Source organism: Pteropus medius, unplaced genomic scaffold (assembly GCF_902729225.1).
Source record: "Pteropus medius unplaced genomic scaffold, Ma_sr-lr_union100, whole genome shotgun sequence".
NCBI classification, from domain to species: domain Eukaryota; kingdom Metazoa; phylum Chordata; class Mammalia; order Chiroptera; family Pteropodidae; genus Pteropus; species Pteropus medius.
Genome location: NW_024352786.1, coordinates 12,612,116 through 12,632,144, shown reverse-complemented (window position 1 = coordinate 12,632,144; position 20,029 = coordinate 12,612,116). Strand labels below are relative to the sequence as shown.

Here is a 20,029-nt window from a genome sequence, read left to right as displayed (position 1 = left end):
GGAAAAGCTATCAAAAACAAGTTCTCCTGCCCTTGTGTATCCTTTCTTTTTTCTACCACTTTAGTTCACATCTTTTTTTTTTTTTTTTTTAATGGTTTTCTGTTGTTTGCTAAGGAAATAAGACTTTAGGGTCTCATTCATCCCAAACCAACTGAATGAGAGCCTCCAAATGAAGCAAAGACTTAAGGTCTACTTTTTATTATATTACTTTTTCTTTTTTCTTTCTTCCTTTTAATGATCTCTGCTAGTTTTAGAAATGGGTATGGCTCAGAATTTTTATAGTCGTGTGACTTTAGGCAAATCAAGCATTTTGAGCTTTGATTTGTTTTTTATCTGTATAATGGGATTTTCACTAAAGGTTTCTTAAAGTCTTTCCAGCTCTAATATTTTATTATTGATTTTAATTTTATTTCAACCTATTCATTCTATTCTGATACATATTTATTTTATGGGAACAAAAACCTCGAACTTCTTTTTTTAATCTTTAATAACTTCTTTTCTACATTTATTGCCCTCCTTTATTTTTTAAATTTATTTTATTTTATTTTTTAGGAGAGGCAACCCTTGGTTGACCTCATAGATTGCAAGGACTTTGTCAGTTTACAATCCCTTATTTTTTATTTTTTTTATGCCTACAACACCTGGTCTTCCTAGGTGGTCTCCCATCCAAGTACTAACCAGGCCTGACACTGCTTAGCTTCCAAGATCAGACAGGATCAATCTTATTCAGGGTGGCATGGCCATAGACTCCCTTTCTTTAAAATTTCATTTTCTCTTCTTTACCACCACTTCTCCCTCAAGTCTTGAAATCAGCTCAGATTTAAAAATATATTAAAGTCCATTTCTTTTCCCTTTCTTATTTGCATTTATATTTTTTCTATAGAAGTCCAAAAAAATGAAAAATTATAAAATGCTTTGTAATCATTATTTTACATTCTGATTCTAGGTTTGAGATTATTCTTCATTCATTGGAGAAGATATTTCCAAAGATGGTCCCCTTTGTAAATGAAGAGGATAGGACTTCCTCTAGATAGAACTTCATTATCATGAAAACACTGTACTCAGAGAAACCTGAGGATTTTTCGGCAGGTAAGCAAAAATGAAAATGCTATACCCAGAGAAGCAGAGGATTACTCAACAGGTGAGCAAAAATGAACATGCTCTATCCAGAGAACCTGAGGATTATTCAACAGGTAAGCAAATGCCTCTTTAAATTTGGGGATAGAATCAGAAAGATTGCAGAATCTCTTTTTTAAAGCATGGAATGGCAAGAACTCTTGATTGTATAAGTAAATACAGGTAATAGATATGATACTTTATTAGAGGTAAAATGGAACCTCAATTTAGATAGATTACTAGAAGAATTAAGATAATGCTAATTAACTTGGTATATTCCTAGGATCCTTTCTGATCTGAAAGAAATATAAATAACTACCAAAAATAAACCCCAATAGAAGTATTACACAAAATCTATCCTATTAGGTGAGATGCCCTAAAAATATCTGACTTCCAGGATGCCCTTGTCTCCAAGGATACTGGCCTCCAAATGTCCTATGGCTGATGTAATGCTATAAAGCAAATGGACTTTGCGTGTATAAGTAGAATTTTTTTTAGCAATTCAAATAATATAAAATTCCCAAAAGCAATCTGATTCATCAATAACTAAGTCTATCCAAAAACAAGAATTTGCACAACCTCAGTAGCAAGTGCTTTCTAGGAGTAAATTACTGTTCATCCATAGTGTGTAAAACTTCCAAAACTGTTTTTACAGATGTCACAATTTTATTTTATTTTTTCCTCCTCCTACATCTGCCAGTGACTCAAACTCTCTTTACTCCATTTCTTAGGAACAGCTTTCATTTGCTCTTTTTCCTGTAAATATGTGGTAGTCTTTGTTCATTGATTCAATTTTCCTAAAATATGGTTGTTCTAATTAATTTTACCTAAGTTGACATTAAGAGCTCTGGGGAAATTAATAAGGATCTTACATATGAATCCTTCATAATGTTATGAAATATAATCAGATTTACATCAATTTATGAATTCCTTTGGTCACTGTAAAGCATGTTATAATATGCCTTTGTCATTCAAGGGTCTCACCTGAATGATAACCAAAAAAGGGAAAAGTAGTTCTAATGTAAGATCCAAACACGATTATTTTAATTCATGCATATAGCAATTGCTGTGTCTCAAACAACTGCTGATTTTCTATTACATAATGAAATTTCTTGCAATCATTTTCCAAGAAGCATTCTATTTTTGTCTTATAATATTGATTTTCTTAAAATCTCATGAAAATATATCTTAAGCATGCTTAAGACTTTAAATCTACTTGTGATTTTTGAACAGAGGCTATTAATTTTGGCTAACTTGAAAGAACATTGGAATTAATTTTTAAATTGGTATAGACTAAGTTATAATATAAATATAAATATATATATACATATGTATATATGTATTTTTATTTTATAATGAGAACAATGATACTCTATCTACAGCAAGATAAACTCATTCTAGGGAATAAAGAATAGGTTTGTATATTTGAACTGCAGTATATAAATGCATTGTCTATTATTAATGTATAATTAAATGTGTTTAATGTGATCATTATGTAATAAAAGTGTCTCTCAAAAACTTTCACAGAAAAAAAATTTAAAAATATATTGCCACACTTAACCTGTGTTTTTCCCTTTGAAGCACTATTGCTCTTTGTTGTGTTGCTCGTTTAATGAGAGCATTTTACTTGAGTAAACAATGTGACAACTGAGACCACATCTATGTTTTTCATCAATGTATCTTCAACACATAGTCCAGTACACAAACATAGTAGTGGCTTAATAAAACACGTTGAAATGAATGAGCAAGAGGCCACAGGAGCTATTATTATTACTGCCATGCTAAATCTCAACACCAGCAAACTGGCTCTCATGTGCTATGCTTCTTCTTGCAGTAGGATAAGTATTCCAGGAATTTCATTAGTCTAGTTTAACCTGCCACTTCAGTTGGGTGAATGAACACCATCAAGAATATGTGTCACTGTAGAAAAGGTTGAGAAAAAGTTATCCGTTCCCTGAGGAAGTCATTTGTAGAGTAGTTGGGGCAATAATAGATGGCATGATAATCTCTGGGGAATTTTCATTTAACTTTTGTAAAGTAAGTCTGTTATTTATGTCATGATCTTTTGAGAGACCCACTACCTCTCAAACTACTTACTAGCTTCTGTCTAATTTTGTAAACATAAGTCTTTGGAATTTGCCAATACTTCCAATTATTAACTTTTTATTTTCTTGGACTTTGTACTTATCTGCTTCAATGTATACTATTTGTCATAAACCTTCATGACTACCTGATCAGACCAATCGTGTTGGATCTTGCACAGTGGCATATTTTGGGCTTTGACAGATTTTAACTTTCCTAAACATTTATGTATGTCTAAATAATTGGCTAATAAGAATATTTTATAAACTTTAAGACTTATCTATAATATTTACATGTATATCATTTTGAACTTAATACTACAAAAAAATACTTTTTAATCATTATCAGAGTCATTTAATTTTTTTAACTAATTGAATAAAAAATGAATCTTTTTTTTCATCTGTAAATATGCTCTTCTCTTCCACATGAGTTAGGATAAAGCATTTTCTTTTGAAAATCAAAGTGATAAACTTGCTATCCATTAACTTGTTTTTGTGGGGTATTTATGTTTCAGAATATTTGAGTTGTATTGGGAGATAAATGTGAAACCTCATTTAAGAAACATCTTGGATCTGAAATTATTCACAATAGAAAAGTGAAATAGTTAATATGGTGAACATTCCTACTAAAATTATTTTTTATGAGTAAAATAAGATTCGAAAGGAATGTATAAGTAACCTGATTTCCAACACTAAAATAAAGGACATTACACTTATGAAATAATAACCAGCTTTTACTGAGTGGTGTAGTATTGATGTTGAGAACCAGCTGTTTATTAATAAAGCTTTTTGTCTGTGCTTTCTATTCAGTTAGACTTGAGATCTTTAAAGGCAGTGGCCATATCTATATTTCCATATCAGTGGCATATCAATAGCTGTTTATTAAATGCTTATTGGTTTAAATGAGAGGCATAAGCCAAGAACACTGAAAAAATTAAAGGGCCGTTAGTTTTAAAAATAGAAAGAAATTGAGGAATTATGGTTAGTGAGGAATGTTATACAGTATCATTTGTAATATAAATTTGATATTTACTTAATTTATAGTAGGAATATCATATTATCTTTCAAAGTCATTTTGTAGATAAAACAATTTTCATTTAATCAACTTCAATAATATTCCACATTCCACATGAAACGGTTTATCTATAAATATTTCTTTATCACTTATCATCTTTTGTCTCATCTTTTACTTTATCTTTTATGGAGTTTCTTGAATGATTTGACCAGATTTTAGGCATTTTTATGACTAGCTCTTATCATTTAACCTGCTCAGGCAGTCACTTCACAAAGTATTCTTAAGGGAAATTAACTATATGTGTTACAAAGTTTAATTAAAATAAAAAATACTTCAGATATAATCACTTCTCTTTATCTGTAATCTGAGGCAGAACTGAAAGTTAGCAGTCTTCTCTTATTTTAACAGGACATTAGACAATAACTTGAATCTAACAGAAGATCCCGCAAGGGAGAAAGTATCACATATTTATCTCAGAAAAATAACTCTGGAGTTAGTTAGGTTATAAAATGCTTTAATCCTCTAGCTTATATTTTATTTTCTTTCTGTTTTCTTATCTTCATACAGATAGGAGAAAGCAAATACAAGATAAAGTTAAGAAACCATTTCCTAAACATTTACTTATGCCTAAATAATGGGCATTAATCTACTTTATATGTGTATGTAGGTTTGTTACATTTCTAGAAGCCTGTCCAACCTTCAGTGTGCTCTGAGTGCTATTGTTTTCTTCTCCTACCACTTAAGTGTCTTCTTCATTATTTGTGTTTGTCTTTAAGCTCTTGTCAATTATTATTCACATGGTAGTCTGTACCTGATTATTTAACTCCTTGTCTCTTTGCCTCTATTTCCTCAAAATTAAAAAGTTAAATAACAAATACCAAAATGCTTAGTCCCAGTCCACATATTGCATACACTCAATATTTTATGCATTCAAAATTACTTTGTACTTATTTTCATTTTGTTTCATAATAGTTGACCTGATCTCACCACACTAAAATATAAAGTAAGAAACAGGATAAAAACTTCAGTTGATCTCAGTTATCCTATTTTGCATAATTAGCAATGCATTATTTTCCTAAAGTTAAAAATATGACTCTCCCACAAACATACTATAAGAACCTTTAAAGATTGTGTTTTAACTCAATTAATGAGGAAACCAAAAAGAAGATAAAACTGGTTCAAAAGACATTTGTGGAACTGCTTATAAAGATATTTTGGGGAGAAAATATTAAAACAAGGTTGCTAGGTAAAATGCAAAACCAGTTAATGTCCTACTGTACAATAAAGTAATTTTTCCTGGAGTAAGAAATCCACAAATTCACATGTAAGATCACATTGCTAAATTTACATAGGTAATAATTTCCCTGTGGGTGTGTTTATGAGGCAATACCCCAGAACATTGAAAGTTCCTTCACCGATGTCTTGGCATTTTTTTCAAAATTTTTAATGAATTTTTTTTAACAGAGTCAATAAACTCTTAGGCCTAATAATCACTTAACCTGTTAAAGCACTCTTTTCAGTTAGGCCTAATAAATACAATGCTTGCCTTTTCCCCGAGTGTCTCTATGGACTAGATCTTAACTACTTTATCTGAAAGGAAAGAACTGTCATGTTTGTCTCTAAAGGCTGTGAATGATAGATTCAGACTTCAAAATCAAAAGGGCCAAACAGAAGCTACAATCAGAATGTGAGATCACGTCATATGAAGACATTTACAGGAATTTTACAGAACCATCTCTGTGGAGGAGTTTCAGATAAGCAATAAGTCACTACAATAAAAATTGGTAACTACAGAGTAATAGATCAAATGAATATAAAGAATTTGGAGAACATAAACAAAAATTTCTTTACCAGAGACTTAGGGGAGGAGGCATTGTGCATATGAACACAATCTCACACTTGAATTATTTTAATCTCATTACTCCAGTAGGATCTAATGCCTGGCTTCCCAGAGCATTGCTAATAAAAGTCAAAAGTTTGGGCTGCTGCAAAGTAACAGCTATCTATACCTTGCAGATGCTTTGTAAATCAAGCCTTCCTAAATGGTTTTATTAATAAATATATTTAAATGCATCTGCACATTTAAGGACATATTATCTATTAATTGTTTTAAGATGTTAGACTTTGTACCACTAATTTTAAAACATATTTCTTACTGAATCTAGAATGAAAAGAATATTAAAATTATGAAAAAGTGAAATAGAATATTTTATAAAGTAAAAGGAGGTATTATACCAAATTCGATATAGTTTGGAACTGATATGTCATACCTAGTTTAGTTGGATATCCTATTATGCCTCATTGCCTACATGTTACCATAATTAGAGGTGACAGTTTAGAACATTTTAAGTCTTAAAAAATTCAAATCAAAGTAAATTTTTTACAATATCAAGCAGGGAATTCTAAATCAAGTGGTTCGAGTTATCAAATACAAGTAAAAAAATCTAAATGCATAGGAAAATCTAAAGCTTCCATCAAAAGTTGTGCTATTGGGTAGTTTAATTATGTCAACAAATTATAGATGTAGGAGGACTGATTATCTCAATGCTAAAAATATACAAGTTCAAGGAATTTATTTAAACATAACAGGCTTATATAGGTCCCATTACATGATCTGACTGGAAGTGATAAACTATAAATTTCATTGTGATGTTGATACTTAGTTCTTTACCCCAAGGCTTTCTTTGTAATTTTTCTTGCTTGAGAATTTTAACCATACACAGTTAAGTAAGCATTTACAGGATTTTCACTTGGAATAATTCATTCTTATAGTCAGACTCAGGACCTATCTATTCCGACACTATCAGAAGTGAAGAAATGTTTTTATTAGCCAAGGGCTAAGCTTCATAAAGCCTTTGTTTCAGGCACATCCTGACTCACTATGCATTTACTTTTCCTAACTACTTTTAACTGAAACTAGTGTACTCTTTTGTGCCATGTTCAGTATAAAAACATATCTTCTATCCTACAAATTAAAAAATAAAAGATTGCTATAAATCAGAACAGGAAATTAGTAGTTAGATCATATGTTAAAATATCTGCCAGGGACAAGGCTGTTTCTATATCTAGATGGATTTTACATGTTGAAAAATAAAACATTGCAATCCTTTCTACTGGAGGACAATTTTAAAAATAAATTTACCCTATCGATGCCATTAGTTAAAATATTAATTACCAGGTGTTAAAAATCAGATCTGGAAGAACTATAGAATGTTAGAACTACAGGAGAATTTTTAAAGCATTGGGTCCACTCTATCATTGTGTGTATCTACTAAAGTAAATGTACACTTAAGCAGGGACAAGTAAAGAAAGAAATATTTTTAAAATGGAAATTGAAATGATAGCTGTGGCGATCTACATTGAGTAAATATAATCTGAGCAAACTCATAAGACTGCTATCATGAATTTTAATATCTAGGTTTATAATTTTTAAAAACTAATATTTAAAATCGTATAGTAACCTTTGCTCCCCTAGGCTCTCTCTTCTCTTGCCCTTTGATTTTTTTATACTTTTATTTTTTTAATTTTTTTAAAGTAAATTTATCAAAGTGACATTGGTTAATAAAATTAAATAGGGTTCGAGTGTACAATTCAATAACATATCATATGTATATTGCATTGTATATTCAGTACTCAAAATTAAATTTCTTTTTGTCATCATAAATTTGACCCCCTTTACCACTATCTAGCTTCTCCGCTCCCCCTTTCCCTCTGGTAACCACTTAACTATTGTCTTTGTCTATGAGTTTTTGCTTGTCTGTCTTGTTCAGTTTTATATCCCATGTATCAGTGAAATCATATGGTTCTCAACTTTTTCTGTCTGACTTATTTTGCTTAGATTGACGATCTCAGGATCCATCCATGTTATCGCAAATGTCAGTATTTCATCTTTTCTTAAGTCTGAGTAATAGTCTATTGCATATATGTACCACATCTTTATCCAGTCGTTTATCGAAGGACACTTTAGTTGTTTCCTTGTCTTGGCCACTGTGAATAATGCTGCAATGAACCTCAGGGTACATATGTCTTTATAGTTAAATGTTTTCAAATTTGGGGGGTAGATACCCAGAAGAGGGATTGCTGGGTCATATGGTAGTTCTGTTCTTAATTTTTTGAGTACCTCCATACTGTTTTCCATAGTGGTTGTACCAATTTGCATTCTAACCAGAAGTGTATGAGGGTTCCTTTTCCCCCCACAATTTCTCCAACACTTGTTATTACTTTTCTTGTTGATGATAGCCATTCTAACAGATGTGATGTGGTATCTCATTGTGGTTTTGATTTGCGTTTCCCTATTAACTAGTGAAATTATTCATCTTTTCATATGTCTGTCAGCTATTTGTATGTCTTCTTGGGAGACGTGTCTGTTCAGGTTCTCTGCCTATTTTTTAATTGGATTATTTATTTTTTTGTTGTTGAATTGTATGAGTTCTTTGTATATTTTGGATGCCATTCATCTTTGTCTGATTTTCTTTCTGTAATATATCATGCTTTGTAATATTTTGTTAGCTATATTTCATCCATGGTAATGTATATCTAAAGACAGCTAGTGAGCTAAGATTATATAATTGCGATGGGTAAACCGGGACAGTAATATAAGCATCCTAATTTCTAGCCCTCATGGTCTTCCTTCAGACAATATTGAGCATTACATTTAGAATTTGAGAGTGCAAGACGATAAAAAAAAAGACTTGGAGATTAGGCTTAGGGCTACAAGTAACCCTGTCAATTTAGAATTAGAAAGGAACTTTTGGTCATAGAAGCTAATTGGCTTCATAATTGTGTAAAGCTCTAAAGTTTAATAGTAATCATTACCATATAGCAGGATTCTGGGTGATAATTTTGTTTGAAGATTGACTTAACTTATCTTTATTGGATTGTTTTTACTATTCTGAAATTGTATTACATATAAAATATGCAAAAATTCAATTTGAATCATCATGGCAGTCTATAACAGATGACTGAGATTCCATATGATATTTAAAGTAGCAGAGAAGTCCTTAGTTAAAAAGGGATTCTAGTATCAGAAACAAAGCGAATGAAGTTCAGTATCTTTCTGTATTATATGGACTTAGGAAGAAAAGCTTAATTAAACCAAATATATCTAAAATAAAGAAACAGAAAGGGGACTTTTTCTTACTCTAAGTTTTTTCTGCTCATTTTTGCATGTATCCTTAGCTTCAGCCTGTTACTTGGATTGTGCTCTTCTAGTCATCTCTTCCTTTAAGTCCACAGGCTGCGTAGAGATTATGGAATGCAAACTCTGCTAACATTGTTAACTAAACATCCAACTCTTTTCTTTGTAGAATTAAATTTCGCTGGTGTTTTCTTTTATATATCTCTTGTGCGGATTTTAAATCAGAGCCCTTTTTTTTTTTCAGTTTAAGGAGTTTTGCTAAGAAAACAATAATTGTTCCCTTCGCTGTCCCCTATCGTTGATCTTGCCCCCTTAAAGGCAGTAGTTGCTCCAGGATCTCTACTGAAACTCACACCTAAATGGCACTGAAAATGAAACTATCAACTTTTTAATTTCAAATTCAAACAGAACCCTCTAACTTAAGGAATAATGGCTTTAACAAAAAAACTTCCTTTTTATTTCCTAAAAAACTTTTAGAAATTGATTGAAAATACAAATACATGGTTTACATATATCTAAAAGATTCTTGGTGCCTTGAAGAAAAATCTATATTGATGTTTTTATGGAAGTTTTATGAGAAATAAATAAAAAATAATTTTATAAGAAATGTTGTTTCTTATAACATTTACTAATTTATCAGCAATGCTAACATCTAGTATATAAAATTTTGTGTAGGATAAAGGAAGGAAGGGAAAGTATATATTGATTTTTCTATCTATAATTATCAGACAAGATGAAAATAATTTGAACATAACATCTCAAGCCAAGGTTAGTGTCATCGCAAATGTCTGCTTATCTCAAAGCAACATAGATATATTCAAAACAGTATGCCTCAAATGTATTTGATAGTTTCAATCTGGATGCCAGTTACTTCATAAAGAAAAAAACCCTCAAATATTTATGCAGTGATAAGCCATCAACATGCATCTTGCCTAAACCAAATATGCACTTCATCTTTTTTATTAGCAATAATTATTTAGAATCTCATATTGTTCTAGCTGCCATGTAATTTGCTTGGGAAGGTATTAGAGATCAAGAATATCTTTTATGTTCAGTACCGATAATGAATAAATGGACATTATTAAGAAAATAGGACAGGGAAACAGTGGTAATCAATTTTTCTATATTTCAAGAGTACAAAAATAAAATATAACAAATAGATTCATGGTATTTGTTATATAACAAAATATATGACTAAAAAATAAGAAGTATTTTTGTTTTTTTCATTTGTTTACTCACTTGCAACCTCCTTTGCTTCCTGTAAAATACTGCTTTAAGGATTTGCCTTCCTAGAAAAAGATATTGTGTAGAATTTAGATAGGTACCTGTATGATTTAATATCTCATTTTAAAAATGAGTGTACCAGTGATCAATGGAAATATATGCCTGAGGTAATCTGATTGCATTGAACTGAGCACCCCAGAGATCCGCAGTATTCACAATCAGCCACCCGTGTGTGTCATTATTTTGGAACAGGTTGGTGAGGAAGGTGGTCTGGAAGCATAGAGGTCAGTGAGTAATTACACTACAATATTTGGTGGGTACAATTGAATAAAATATTTTTTACCGTGCATGTATTTGCAAAAAAAAAAGTAACAATTGTATCTCAAATATGTATAATATATATTTCTACATTTGAGTTGTTTAATTAAAATTTTAAGTTATATCGTGAACCAGCAAAATGTGCATAACATTGTGAACCAGAGCATGATATGATGATCTACAAACCATAGGTAGGTCATATGTTGGACTTCCCATTAACATACAGCTCAGTGAGATTACAAACAAATGTGTTGGAATAACAAGAGAGTGTTGAGGTGAATATATTGGCAAACTGGAGGTTAGGAAAGGGCATCTCATAATTCTTGTAATTCTCCATGTTTCTAATCCTTATAGCAAAGGTAGAATTAAGCACTGAAGAAAATGGTTGTAAGTCAAAGAAGAGCAAGAAAATGAAATCTCCTTTCATTGTCTAGCATGAATTTCTGCATGATCCATGGAATAAAAATATAGAAAACTGGCTTTCAGATACTCAGTGAAATATATTCAAACTTGCTAGTAAATATAAAGACCTAGTTATTAAAATTTTATTTAAAATGATTTCCATTTACATAATTTTTTAGATGCTTTGAGGTATCAAAATATATCTGTATATAACTATAACCCAAATTATACAAGTCACAGAAGTAAATTCTGTTTGAAGAAATATAAGAAATCTGATGTTTTATTTTTCTGCTTTGTAGCCTAAGCTTTCTTTTAGAATCGAACTCTCATCAACTAGAAAAAGATAAGTTTCAACAGATTTTTAAATTTAAAAAATAAATTATGTGGTTCTACACTTTTAATCCCTGATTTAAAACATTACTTTTTTTAGGCGGGGCAGGGGGGAAGTAAGTCTTATTTTTTATTCAACACAATGTTTTTTTCTTTAAATTGTAATTTCAGCCTAGTAGCCTTATAGATTCTTTTTCTTCAAATATCTTCCAGTATTCCAGTCCCAATCTGGAAATATCTGACTGAGGAATTTTAAATTTTTCATTTTGAATATTCAATTATTTTTATTTTTTTAATGTCCCTTTTTAACATCTAAAAATCCTTGCTTAGTAAATTCTTTTATGTGGTCTCCAAATGTATAATACATGGCTAAGCTTCCTTTGGACAGGTAATATCTCTTTGATTGATTAAAACGAAGGAATGCAAAGTATTAAGTAAAACATTAATTGAAATATAAATATTTTAGATTATTTGATTACCATCATAAAAATTATTCACATATGAAATTTAAACAATTTTAGTGCACATATTTTACTAATTTATGAATTTAATCACAGAATTCGTAATGTATTTTTGACACTATGAAAAATAAAAATATTATCTTCCCAGAAAATCAGAAATGTCATTGAGAATTTCAGATATTATGCTGCCTGAGAAGAGGTAAAATCACCTGACATTGTTAAGCATTGACAAAGACAGAAATAACAGCTTGTGCTAATGCAAATTGGCTAGAATTTGTTGATATAGATGAACATGGACAGATGGTTTTCAGTAAGCAGCATCATCATTGGTTTCCTAGTTAACAGAAACGAAGGACTTTATATTTATGATGACATACAAGAAATCATGAAATGAAGCTGTTTGATTTTCTTCTATAACTTTTCTCTATCAAGTAGAGAAATTACTAGTAACGTGACTTTTGGGTACTCACATGGCACATTGTATTGTGAAAGTTGTTTATTTTGACCATGTTATCTTGCTCACAATCATTGTGCACTGTAGTTTTTTACTCTTAGTCTGGTTGCCCTTAGTTTTTAAAAGTCTTAAGTCCGTATCCTTATGGAGAGATGGAAACAGGAGGAGGAGCTGTGTTTCTTAAAGTTGGTGAGGTTAAATAGGGGAAACTAGTATATGCTAGTGTCTTAGAATTGTCTGAGTAGACATGAAATCAAGAATGGCTTTTCAGGGATAAGAAGAGCTTGCTGGAAACAGAGGTCAGTGAGACAGTCAGAACACATTTCCAAAGACAGCAGCAGAAGAAAGAAATATGAAGAACTGGCATAGAAACCCGGAGATATGACCTAGAAGAGAGAAGAGGAAGCAGTGAAACACGAAGATACAATGATAGTTCTGGAAAAGGCTGTTTTACCCTAAACTGACTTTTAAATATTTCCTTGCATGAAAATACCAGATATAGTCATAGCAATTGTAATAGAAAAGATCTGGTAAATATACAATTAACATTCTTTAGTTAATTTTTTAAATTCCAATTTAAGGTAAAAATATCTAGACTCTCACCAAATCAGTAAGAGGTTGCTAATCACAAAATTTCAGAAAGAAAAATAATTTATATGTACTTTCTAATAACTAAATAGAATATCTTTTCTATAAGTTCAGTAGGGTTAGCTCCAAGGGATGACACTATTGTCAACAGGAAAAAAAATTACTGTTAGAATTTTAAATTCATTTTATTATATTGTTATACTCTGAAAGATAATAAACATGCAAATAAAACTCCTAGCTATTGCTTAGACTATAATGTAGGTCCATGTAGGTGATACTCCTTCTCTTGAAGGTAATCATAATAAAATCAACTGATCCTTAACCCACAGAAATGTGAAGGAGAGCATCAGGATGAGATTATATTTTCTTTATAATGACTGTAATCAAGGCATAACTACACTACTGAGTATAACTAAAGTAGTATTAAATTACAGTTTACTTAAGGAGATTCAAGTCCTTAAATGTTTAAAGTATCACTAAAATCTAATGCAGTATTAAAACTCTGATTTTCAACAGAAATTGTTTTTAGAGTATATTAAAAGGATTAAAAATACTAGTTACCCAACTTCAGCCCGCTCTAGTTTTATTTTTCTGAATCAAGAAACTAGTGAACATATAACATCTTTATATATACTATTCCTACAAGAGCATTCTGAATATGCCATATTTAAAATCATTTATCTTCTTATTACCAGTGCACCAAAGAAATTAGAAATTTGAACCACGTCCTCATTTTTTCAAGTAATGAGGCATCTATATTTTATAGTAATTAAATTTAAGATTGCTCTACCATCCATTTCCCAAAACTCTTTCTTTTTGCATTTTTTTCTCTGAAATTCAGAGTAATCTTAGAGATGACTACATCTTTCGTGAGAACAGACTAAGGAGAAAATTTAAGGAGTGATCATTAGAAAATTATATTGTTTCCTTTTGTAAAGTTAGAAGACTTAATTTTTTCAAAATAATTGTTCAAAATCTTGTATTTGAATGTCTTATCAAAACCTTAGACATAAAAACATACATAATTTTTTTTTGGTTTCTAAAAATTAATTTTTGAGTTTCCTTGGTACTTTATCCTATTGATTGACAAAAAAACATGGGTTATATATGACAGGGAATTTGAAGGGTAAACCATAATCCTTACCCTTTCATCCTTTCTTGAAAAGATTATAATGACAGGAGGATGAGAAAAAATGAATATGTTGCATTAACAAGCTGTGTTCAAATCCTGTTTCTGCTGCTGACAATAATTTTGGTGTTTCTCTAGAAGAGAAGATACCTATGGCAGTTTTTATATATGGCCACAAATACTTTGAAAGTTCTCACATCAAGAGGTAGATACCATGCCTCTTCCTGTGAACTCAGACCTGCTTGTGATTGTTTCAACCAATAAAGCATGGCCAAATTAATTTATGTGAATTCAGAGGCTAGGTCATAAAACGCCATATACTACTTACCAGAACACTCACTCTGGGAGCTTTAGCTGTGAGATAGGAAGCTGAACAAGCTTTATGCTTCCATGCTGTGAGGAAGCCCAAGCTACAAGGAGAGGCCATATTTAGACACTCTTGGTCAACAATTTTGAGGTCAGCGTTTGAGTCATCCCAGCCCAGATGCCAAATATGTAAGTGAAGAAGCCTCCAGATGATTCTCTTTCCCAATATTCAACTCATCCCTAGTCATCCAGGACTTTGCAGGGGCCCCAGATATTGCAAATCAAAATAAAGTCACTGCCATGTTCAAATCCTTGATCTACAAAATTTGTAAGCATAATAAAATGGTTGTCGATTTATGCCACTGAGTGTAAACAGTTTATTATGCAATAGTAGATAGAAGAAATAATAGCGATTTAAAATGTTTTCTTCCTCCACAATTTGGCAGACTTGTCATGAAGGGGAAAGAAGGGGAAATGTGGCATTATGCAAATCTGAGTGCCATTTAATAACTGCTCTCTGACAATCAATATGAAAATCATGGATGATATTCCTATATTCTGGGCTTTTATGGAAAATTAAATGAAATAATTAAAGTATTTGACACATGCATGCATTTAAAAATACTATAAAGTTCTTTTGCTTATTATTAAAAACATTTCACTCTTCCTTATTGAAAAAATAGCATATTGCATGAGAGAAGCTCAAACTAACATTAGAAAGAAATTAGAAAGAAATAATTTCTGTTTATGGGAATTAAGGAAAATGTCATTGAGCAGAAGATATTTGTAATGCACTGTATAGACATAATAAAATCCAGTTTTAATTCAGTTTAACAAATACATGAATAAAGCCCTGAGGAAAGAGAATATAGAACATCTTAGAGGTATAGTGTATCTGGGCCATGTAGACCAATAAGGGCAGGTGACTGGAGAGGGAGGCAGAGGCCATATGATAAAAGCATTTAATATAAATTTAAGAATTTTGGAATTTCTCTTAGGGACAATGGAAAACCTTTGGAAAGATGGTGAGCAAGGAAATGACTGTAGATTTTTGTTTTACAATATTAGAGGAATGATCTATATTACTCTCCAGATTAGAAATCTTGGAAATTATCATATCTTTTTTTTTCCTCTTTTGACATTCATCATGTTCTATTATTAAATATGTTTGGGCATTATTCTTCTACAGTTGTACAATAGGCACAGGATATTAGTGTCATGACTCATACTCTTATGCCCCAATTAAGACCTTAAAAAGTATAAAGTCATTTTATTACACACAATTCAACCTTAAGTCACACACCTTAAATGTATCACCGTGTTGTTTACGACTTAAAAAGAAAAGCTTACTAAAAAAGCGAGGTGAAAAAAAAAGTGAGGTAAATCTGTATCCTAAAACTGTGTCCCAAGCGAAGCAGGAAATTCCATAGAAATATATTCAAAAATATTCTGCTCACTTTTGAAAAAAAGTACTATATTGGTTCACACGACAACTACTTTAAAGAAGAAAACATTCAACTATGCGTATGCGATGATACAATTTCTCATACTGCATTTATCACAACATCTGAAAGTCTAGAAGCCTCTTAGTCTTGCTTGCTACCTAGTGGAAGTTTGTATATTGTTCCTTAGCACTATCGTAGACTTCAGTTCACATAAATCTTACTTTTTTGCTTCATAAGAGTTACTTTCAGAACCCTCAAAATAATAAATACCTATCCTATATCCAGAGTCAGGATAGTCCATCTACCTCTTTCTGACTCTTTCCCTAGAACTTACGTATACTCTTGGTATACTGCCTATGAGTACAGTATCCCTTCCTGAAAACAAAACAATAATAACAAACAAATAAACAAACAAAAGCACCCACTTACTTCTCACTCTCCTGACTGTTTCCTGTCTTGTCAATTGATTTTGCTGGTTCTTAGTTCATAAGAGCTTGACAAACTACAGTATAACACTGCTTTCCATGGTGCCTGGTGCTACTTATTTCTTTTTATCCTCTATTTTTCTTATTTTGACATTATCTTTTCTTTTCAGCATACTTACTACCAAAATGCATCAGAATTAGTGCAGAATCTATGATTAAACATAAACATATTGGCTATATGAGTTAAATGAAAGTTAAATACATTCAACATGTATAAATATTAGCATATAGTACAGCATCTAAGGACAAAATCTTACAGGACAACAAGTAAAATACCTACCTTTGATGTGTGAGAACATGTTTTGAAAATTAAACCCTATACCTACATGCAAAAAATAACATTTACAAGAATATTTTCAAGTTGTTTTCTCAGAGAAATGGCTCCTACTATCATGAGAGTTGGATGTCAGAAGCAATTTAATTATCTCATATTTTTGGCCAGAGTTATATCCTTTGCTTAGGGAGTAGAAATTAAGGTTTTAAGTCTGGATATAAATCAGGGAAAAAAGGTCAAGTTAGCAATTTGGGGTTTTACATATAACTAAGAATACTATATTTTTATAAAGTTGTCTTATTTTTTAAATTGGCTTTATATCCAATTAATTTTTGCTGTGTTCTGGGTCATTTTACATTTATTAATAAGTAAAAAAGAATGTTTTCCATATGCTATGGCTTTAGGAGAGACTAATGAGCACTTTGGAATTTTGCTTGAAAGAAAAATATATGCTCCAAAGTAATTTTGCACTTTGTTAAGAATTATGATTGTGAATTCACACCCTATACATTAAAGCAAAATTCATTAAATTCATACATAAATAATTTCATTAATAATATAAAAATATGAATGACTGATCTTATAAGGTGGCAAATAGCAGTAATATGTACATGAAAGTCAAATGATGAAAGTTGCAGAAAACCAAAATAAGTCATGTACTTTTATCTAAGTAGATTCTCTAATCCAGTTATTTAGTTCTTTCTGAACTAAAAGATAATTCTTGATAAAATGAACATAAGAGTTTTATGTTGATCTTTGTACTCTTTAGTTTTCAAAATGGAGCAATGTTTTAAATTAAAAAATGTAGAACATAGAAAAATTTATCTGAATGTCTAGCAGAGAGTTCTCTTGGATAAGGAAATACCTTAAGAAACCAATCTTCTATGGAAGGTAAGACCCGAAGGCATGATTTGGAAGGAGGAAGCAAGCAAACACCCCCACCTTGCCCCCAAATTTCTCTGCATAAAAAATAAATATAGAAATTCCACTTCTGGAATGGCAATGTAGAGAACACTGCGAATCTGTTCCTCCATGAAACTGGTAAAAATTTTGAAACAGCCAGCCATCTAATTTCTTGAAATGGTCATAAAAGCATATAGAAAATGAAGAAACATTTATTCAAGAAAATCTACCAAAATTTAGTAAGAAGAGTGAGAGTCTTATATTTGAATCATGATCCATGTTTACCTGTCCCTCTCTCAGCCTGTCTTAACAAATACTCAAAACACAAGACATGTGCAGTCAAAAAAACAGAACTGGTAAGTCCCAGTCGAGGCATATAATATATTACTGGAGTGAGAAGGCATCAGAATTCTCATCCAACAACCACCCCTGAGACACCCAAGAACACCCGCTAATTGTTCTGTGGTTAAGCTCCTAGCAAGTATGACCAGGATGAAGGAGCTCACGTTTTTCTACCAGCTACACTCATGGGACAGAGACTCTACCTTGAATGTAGCACACTGAGCCTTGATTGCTTTCAATCTGGCTTGTTTTTAAGTCAAAATTTTCATACCAGGAGAAGCAAACTGAGAATACCAGAGACCACGCCTTCACACACAACTTTCCAGTGTCCAGCCACCAGGGCAGGAGTGTCAGAGAGAACCATATTACTGTCTCCAACCCAAGCACCAAAGCTAAGGCTCAGAGGTTTTTATCCAGAAGGAGAGGCAGGCCATACAACACAGAGCTCCAAAACTCTTCCCAAGGGAAGAGTTTGAGGAAGTTCAAGTATAAGAGTATTCTCAAAAACAGTGAAGATATGGTAAAGAGCAAATGAGAAACTGGCACTTCATTAAAGATATAAGTTGAGCCTCAGGCCAGCTAATTTATTAGAGAAAATCAAGGAAAGAGACAACTAGGAAGAGCCTTTCTAGAGTCAGAAAAAATCTCAAACACTGATATCAATAACTATCCTTGCAAAGGAGCCCAAACTTAATGGGATCAGTCTGTGAAGCAATTTAAGACCTTGAGCCCTGTTTGAAATGATAGAAGAGTCACATTAGTGGAGTTTATCATCTGGATATAATCGGGGAAGGAGACCAAGTGAGCCCTGCTAAAACCACTGTCACTCCAGAGTGACTATGCACATGCCCAAACTGCAACTCTGAGAGCAATTATCAGAGATTTCATACTACAGAGGAAATATACGTCAATAAAATAACCCAACCAGTTAATAAACAAACAAACAACAATAACAAGCTCCAGCACAGTGCAGGAAGGCCCAATACCTTGATTTGCTACAATATCAAAAATGTCCAGTTTCCATCAATACTGTGACATGCAAATAAGCAGGAAAGTATGAATCATATACAAGAAGGAAAAAAAAGTAGGCAACAGAAACTTACTATGAGAGAAATCAAATGTTGAATTTAACAAAGAATTTGAAGTAACATATGTTCAGGAACTAAAGAAAACATGTTTAAAGAAGGAAAGGTGGTACGGTGGCAATTCCTCATCAAAAAGAAAATATCGATAAAGAGAAATTATAAAAAGAAAACTAAGTGGAAATTCTGAAGTGGAAAAGTACAATAAATGAAGTGAAAATTTTATTAAAGACTCTCAGTAATAGATTTGAACTGCCAGAAGAAGGAATTAGCCTACTTTCAACCTGCTCAGAACACTTACATTAGCCTACGGGTGGACAAAATCATCTAATACAATGGATATACTGTGGAATATCAGTTGTTTTCCCTGGTGATCCTGTGGCTGACTAGAAGCTGTGGCTTAATGCCTCTGCCCAGCATCATGAGAAAGTATTGTACCACATATTGCTAGCCAAGGAAGAGATCAAAATTCAAAATTTGAAGTACTGTTTCTACAGACTGTGTATCACTTTCATACCATGGTAAAATCAAATAATTTAAGTTGAACTATCATAAGTCAAGGATCATCTATACTAATATTAAACAAAATAGATTTTTAAAGAAAAAAGGTACAAAGAGGAGTATTTTAGAATATTCCATCAGGATGATCTAACAATTATAAACCTATGTACCTGATGACTGGACACCAAAATATCTGAAGTGAAAACTTCCAGAAATGAAGAAAGAAATAAATCAGTAATATTTTTTGAGACTTAAATACCCCACTTTCAAGAAAGTTTAGAATAACAAGTCAGAATATCAACAAAAAAAATAGAAGATTTGAGCAACTCTATAAACCGACTAGACCTAACAAAAATTTGTAGAAGATTCAATATAATAACAATACAATATGCATTCTTCTCAAGTGCATGTGAATCATTCTCTGGGAATATCATAT

The 20,029-nt window shown here is 31.6% G+C and overlaps 1 pseudogene; it reads right to left on the bottom strand.

Annotated features, from left to right (window-relative positions):
- Nucleotides 1-629: 629 nt before the first annotated feature.
- On the bottom strand, nucleotides 630-748 carry LOC120591327 (uncharacterized; annotated as a pseudogene).
- Nucleotides 749-20,029: the final 19,281 nt, after the last annotated feature.